This window comes from Equus asinus, chromosome 28 (assembly GCF_041296235.1).
Source record: "Equus asinus isolate D_3611 breed Donkey chromosome 28, EquAss-T2T_v2, whole genome shotgun sequence".
NCBI classification, from domain to species: Eukaryota; Metazoa; Chordata; class Mammalia; order Perissodactyla; family Equidae; genus Equus; species Equus asinus.
Genome location: NC_091817.1, coordinates 22,679,662 through 22,687,098, shown reverse-complemented (window position 1 = coordinate 22,687,098; position 7,437 = coordinate 22,679,662).

Here is a 7,437-nt window from a genome sequence, read left to right as displayed (position 1 = left end):
CTGCCTCTTTCAGCATCTCTGGGCTGACTCCTGGCCTCTGCTACTTGTAGAAAGCACTAATGAGTGACACTCGCACCCTAACAGCAAGAAAAAGCTGGATATTCTCAAAATCATGACTTTTCCTGAATGATTCGAAGAGCTGAGATTGCAGATGAACAATTACCCTGAGGTCTCAGGAAGACAGGCACTTTGGAGCAGAGATGGGATGTGGATGCTGACTCACCGTCTGCAACAGGTGGAAGATGGGGTCACCGTGGGTGTGAGTAGAATTACTCTAAAATTCCTAATCCAATGCTAAAGGCCAAGTGTGGACTAGTATGAGGGTATAAAATCCTAGGGAGCCACAGACCCATGGGGGATTGTATCCAGACTCTTCTCCATGGACCTCCATCAGAGGCTCCTGAGAAAGATGGGGAGAAGGTAGTGAGACCAGAGACAGCCTGCCTCAGGGTTGCATGCCTGAAGCCCTGCTAAGACCCTTCTCCCTTAAGGAACAAAATCCCTAAACCATTGTAAAAGGGCAGCAAACACACCTCCCTTGGGGCCCTGGAGGAGTCCTATTAAGACTGCAGAAGAGGAAAATTTAAAAACCCTCTACCCCTGGGAGTGGGACAAGAGACCATCCTGGGTCCTGGTCTTTAGAGGTCTTTTACTGCTGGGGAGGGGCACAATCATTGAGAAAGCCCCCTCTCCACGACCAAGGGACAGAGGGTCTGCCTAAGCCTGAGGCTGGACCAGGACAAGAGACCACTCCTGGATGCCACCACCAAGTTAGCACACACCAAGGACTGAGCAGCTGAAATGTACCACTGGGGGAGGGAGACAGTGTGGAGAGAGAACTTCTCTGAGGGGCAGGTGCACAGGGCAGGGCTACAGCTGAGGGCGGAACAGGAACATTGGGGGAAACCATTCAGCACCTCTCGCCCTAAGCACAAGATAGCACCGGAAGAATGTGAATCGGGTGGCGCACTGAAGAAAACCTCAGCAACAACGAAACCCAAGCCCTGCTCCTCTCTTGATAAATGGACTCAACTCTCCCAACACACACACGCACACACACACACAGGCAAACATACATGCACAGACACACGCGTACACATGCACACTATAAGTCTAGCAGAAGAGGTATGACCATTTCCATGAATACAAACTATTTACTTCACTTTCTACTCTCTCACATTTGCTGCTCAGGGAGACCCTGGATCCCTCATCCAAAATTGGAAACACACAAAAAGCAAGAGAAAAACTCCACTAACATGAGACAAAACAATCAACAGAAGTAGAGTCAGAGATGGCCCAGGTGTTACAACTACCAGACTAGGGATCCAAAACAACTATATGGAAAACTTGCATCAACAGATGGGTAATTTCAGCAGAAGGAAGCAAATTGGAAGGTTACAATTTTTTAATAATAGTAATACAGATGTAGAATGTCTTCAACACGTTTATCAGTACACTTGACACAGCTGAGGAAAGAATGTGTGAACTTGAAGAAAGGTCAATATAAATTACCAAACTTCAATAAAACGAGAAAAAGAGTGGGAAGAAAATAGTACAGAGGACCTAAGAGATGTGGGACAATATGGAATGGTCCAACGTAGGTGTAATTGGAATCCCAGGAGGAGAAGACAGAAAGAATGAGCAGAAAACATAGTTGAAAAGCTAATGCCCAAGAATTTTCCAAAAATAATGAAAGACATCAAAGCCTAGATCCAGGAAAATCAGTCAACTCCAAGCAGGATTAAAGGACAACACACACATCTAGACACACAATGAGACAATATTGAAGGCAACCAGAGGAAAAGGACATGACATGACCTAGAAGGGCACCAGGAAGGGCACTTGACCACCTATGTATGGACAAAGGAGGCCCAGAGAGGGGAAGGAACTGGCTCAAATCACCCAGAAAACATCAACAAAACCTTGGAGCCAAACTGAGGCCGCCTTGCCCATAAGTTGCAGTCTCTCTACTGCACTGCCTGGCCATCCCCACATGGACCCCATCCATGCATGAAGGGTTTTTCCCTCTTGACCATACTCTCCACTGCTTTTCCCGCTGCATCTGCCTACAGCTGCTCCCCTCCCTGCCCAGCTCCAGGGTGTGAAACCCACCCTATCAAACACTCGTTGCCTCCACATTCCAGGCAGCTGTGAGAGACCAGGGGCTTTGCAAGTGCCATCAACGGACATTTCCCTTCAATAATTATGACTAATCTTTGGCGAAACTGGTGGCATGAGCTGGTGCCTGATCTACACCAAGTCATGACCTACAATAGAGGAAGGGAAAGCAGAAAAAGAAAGGAGAAAAAAACATGAAAAAGAAAGATTGGAGATGAACAAAACTCAGGCTCACTTAAAAGAAGAAAAACCTATAGAGCCTGAAAGAAATCCATTGGATGAGAAATTCTCCATCCTGGTTGCCCATTGGAATCAGCTGAGCAGCTTCTAAAACATGCCGTTGCACGGGCCCCATCCTGGTTCTCATTCCTATCCTCTGGACAGATGCCGGGGCATCAGGACTTTTTAAAGCTCCCTATGTTGAGATGGAGTACAGCCAGTGTAGAGAGCCCCTCACCTGCTCAGTTTGTTCCTGAAGGAGGACCCTTTCTATAGATCCTGCGTCTCCAGGCCCTGCACAGAGCGTGTGTTGAGTGCAGGCATGCACGGCTGAATGCAGGAGCAGACAAATAAAGGAGTTGTTTTCCAGGTACCTGGGGATTGCAAAAATGTAGGCTCACCCAGGATTTCTCCAGTGACTGGGGCTTGTGGTCAGAATGCAGGAAGAAGGAAAGCAGCACACTGACGAGGCCTTGTGGGGACAGGAATGTCATCTGGGAGGTGAACCCAAGTAAGCTACGACAACAAGGTCATTGTGTCAATTCCCCTGCAGTGTCATGTACCACCCACTAACCTGGATGGCCCCCTTCATGGTCACTCAGCCCCTCCGAGCCTCTGCTTCTGCAACTCTTACCGATGTCTCTGGGTCTCATACTAAAGTTTCTGCTCACTGTGACCTTGCATTGCACTCTGTTCCCTCCCCTGACCTCTGGCTTTCTCTGCACAGTTTCAGTCCAACCTTCCTGAGATGGAAGGTGTGATTGGCTATGTCAGTCACCCTCCAGCAGAGATCATCCCTGACCAGTGTGTGGCTTGTGCACACTAGTCCTTCTTGGCCTGGGTGCCTGGCCTAGACTGCACAGCTGTGACTACACAATGGGGAGCAGAGCAGCCCACATCTCACCCTCAGAAGGGCACTGGGGAGTGGCAGACTTCTGAAGCTGGCACCTCATAACCGCAGGCCCTGCCTGGAGCTTCCCCGGTCAGTCCACGAGGTGAGCACCTGGATGAGGGATGGACAGTGAGCCCAGGGTCAGCCAACGTGTCCTGTCCACCAGTCCCTGTGCCATCAGCTCATTTGTGTTCCTCTGTGCACTGGCACCAGGAATAAATGTGAAGGCGAGGCAGCTGGTGAGCAGAGGGGTTCCTGTTAGACTGTGAGCTCCTCAGGGTCAGGACCCAGGTCAGATTCATTTTCATGGTCCCCTGGAAAGTGTTTGGCAAAGGGACTAGGTGGATGGACTCATGGATCTTTACAAGGTGGAGGTGGACATCAGCCTTCAGTGACCTGTGATTATGTCTTTGAAGTCCATACTAATAATAGTAACTAAAAGTTATTGAATATTTATTATGTGTCTTCATAATAATTACTTTCATATTAATTCAAATAATCTCCACAGGAACCCTATGAGGTTAGAACAAGGGCCAAGAAAACTCAACTAGTAAGTGATGGATAGGGCCAGCTACATAATTAATAGTGCAAAATAGAAATGTATAATTTACATAATTAGGTTGTGCAAAGTAAAATAATCCTCATTTTAAAAGTTATTAAGAATTTCATGTTGGTGACAGAGAAGCATATAAGGCCTGCGGAGGCCTTCAGAGAGCCAGGTCTGTGTGACTGCACAGGTCTCACGCCCATGAAGCCGGCCCTGGTGACAGAGCTGGGATACGAACCTCGCAGTCTGGCTCCAGAGCCTGAGTCCTTAAGTACAAAGCAACCCTTCCTTCCTGCGCAGGACATTGTTTACCATCCACGTCTGGGCTCCTCCTCATCTGTGTCTTCATGCCTTGATTCTGGCCAAAGGCACCGATTTGATGATTCTCTGCTGCCCTCTTGTGGGCAGAGTCCATGCAGCCACACATGCTTCAGGGATGGGGCCAGGACTGCGCCCCAGGCCAAGACTCCCCACCATGTCCCCAAATAGTGTGACCATGCCTGAGCTGACACATCCAGGGACGGCATTCAGAGTAATCTCTCGGCTCTTGCAGCCTCTGGAGTCCTAGTCATGCAGGGGCTGCTTGGGTGGGAGCTTCCCAGCTCTTATTCCTCCTTCAAACTGAGATTAAACACCTTCAGGCCCAGGTGGTCTCCCAGCCTCTAAGACAGATCTAATCCAGTTCCCGCACCTGGGAAGTGCTCAGGAAGCTCCACTCACACAGCATTTCTCTGCAAAGCATCTGTCCTCTGCCTCTCACCTGGGCTGGTCTAAGACTCCTATCAAGTCTCCTGCCTCTGTTCTCCACCCTACGGGGCCAGAGTGATGCATCTGAACAGCCACAACTGTTATCACCTCTGTACATGCGATTCTGCAGGTCCACTCATTCAGAGTCTGGGCTGGCCTCTTGACTTGCTTTGACAGTAAAACATGGCGGAAGTGATGGTGTGTCAGTTCTCAGCTAAGGACTCAAGAGGTCTTGCACGTGTCCATTGGTTCTCCTGAATCCACATGACTGGCACGTGAACAAACCCAGGTTAGCCTATTGAAGAATGACATACCACATGGAGGGGAGCCATCCCAGGAGAGGCTGTCTAAGACCAGCCAGCCTTGAGCTCACCCACAGCTGCAGATACCTGAGTGAGCCTGATCAAGGTCAGCTGAACCTGGTCTTGATCAGCAGAACTGTGGGAGACAGATGGTCGACAGACCATGAACTACAGACATGGTTGTTGTTTTAAGATCCAAAGTGGTTTTGTTACCCAGCATGTGCTCACTGATACATTATATAACAACCAACTATGATCACATCACTGCACAAATCTACAACATATCACTGGCTCCCAAGTGCCCCTGGAAACTGTTCCATCTCTTTATACCAGCATAGGAGGACCCTCATCTTCTGGTTTACTTTCCTCTACAGCCTGTCCACTTGCACCCTGCAAATTTCTGCACATCCTTACACTGCAGAATCATGGTATTGTCATGATGTGGAATTTACCTCCAGACTCAGCTCAAGTGCCACCTGTTATGGGGAGCCCTGTCTGATGTCCCTGGGTGGGATTCTGTGCATGATTTCTCTGCCAGGCTGTGCCTTGTCTCACTTGTCTCTGTAACCCAACCACCCCCTAAGGGCCGATGATGTACCAAACACTTGTCTAGACTCTGGAGACATAAAGAGAAGTAAGTGGTTGTGCCTCCCGTCCTAAAAGGCACTGGCCCCATGAAAGATCATGTCAACAAACGGTGGTAGGTGCGGTGACAGGGGTAGGTCAGGGAAGGCTCTTCTAGGGGTGACATCTTGAGGGACAGATAGGACTTAGCCAGTTTCAGAGAGATGGAGAAAGGCCCTGGGATGAGGCGCAAGGGGACAGGGTGTGCTGGGGGAAACACCTGCGTTAATCTAGGGTGACTGGGGCAGAGAGCGGGGGTGAGATGAGGAGGAGGAGGAGGCTGAGGAATTTGGATTTACATTGAAGGAACGGGGAGCCGCTAGAGGACTTCAAACAAGCATGCAGGAGGTGCTCAATATGTGTTTCCTGATCAGCACACCAGCTGTCTCCTCCATCAGACCAAGAGTTCCTTGAGGACAGGGTTATTTGACCTTTGTGTTCTCTAGTTCCTTCAGGTACATAGTAGGACTGGATATGACTGTGATCAGTGAATGAGTGAATGAATGAGTGAATCCATCCAAGATATACCAATATGAAACCAAATATATCTTTTTATCCAGACAAGAACCCTTTTCACTCCCTGGTTCAGGGAAGTGTTGAGGGTTCAAATAGGCTCTGAGACTGGTCCAGAGACAAAGACTCCTCATGCTCCTGGCTTCCCTCAGCCTCTACTTGGCAGCAGGAGCCTGTATTGGTGCCACCTGAGGGCCACAGTGCCCATGTTCTATTTTAATCAGCTTCTGCTGTTGCTATGATGCCCTGTCAGCTCAGAGAAGGGGAGAGGGAATCCAGAATGGGGAGAAATGTTCTGCTCAGTGGACATACCCACCCACTCAGCCAGCTTAGAGGTGCCTCTGTGAATGCCAACCCACGGTCTGTCTGTCCTCATCCTGGAAGAACTAGTCCTGAGTCCCTATAACGTCGTCAAGGATAATAACTGATTGCAGCCTGTGGGAATGAGAAGCCCTTATCTATGGCTGCTTGGACCACGGTCTTTCAACCCCTCCCCACATTTGTCAGCAGATGATGGAATCCAGAGTGAGGAAGCCATGGGAAGGGAGGCAATGACCATCATCCTTCAATATCCCTTCTTATCCTTCTGACATAACCCTGATTCTGTTCAGGGCAGCAAAGTACCCACTTACAATTTCTTACTCTGCCCCCAGACTCCCTTACAGCTAAGAATTGCCATGTTACACGGATCTGGCCAATGAGATGTAGGTAGACATCTGTGTGGGGTTCCAGAAAAATCTACTCTTCTCCAGAGTAAAGAGACACAGGATCAACTGGTCTCTTCCTTTTACTCTGTTTCCCTTCCTCCTGCCTGAAAGGTGGGCAAGATGTCTGCAGGTGGATTAGCCCTTTTCTCTCCATGAGCATGAGAACCACATGCTACGGATGGTGGAACAGGAAGCTAGAAGGGTTGCAAATTCTTCTTGACTTCCTTCAGCATCTCCAGAAACATCCCAGGCTTCTGGGCATGTCCAGATGAAGAAAGTTCTCCTCCAGAAACAAGGAGATTTCTCCCTTTCTTCTTGCTCAAGAACATCTCTCATGCTGACCTATTGCCTATTTGTTATGCAGGAATGAGAAAACCTCATTTAAGAGACCATGATTAGATCTGTTACATGCAGCCACTTGTCATCCTAACACATGTACACGCTATGTGTAATCTTTTTGCATTTTGTGAGCCCATATGGCATACCTGTATCTGGCATAAAGAACCAGAGAGCATGGGTCTGGTGTGCGCCTGGGGAAAGCCAGCAAAGGTATTTTCCCTGGGAGACAGGAGAATTCTGTTCAAGATGAACTCTCTCTTATTATATTACCTAGGACAAATCATTTCTTCCTAGCGCAATGTAGGCACTTAAATATATCTATGTATAAATTTCTTTTTTTTCCTTCCTCTTCTCCCAAAAGCCCCCAGTACATAGCTGTATATCCTAGTTGCAGGCCCCTCTGGTTGTGCGATGTGGGATGCCGCCTCA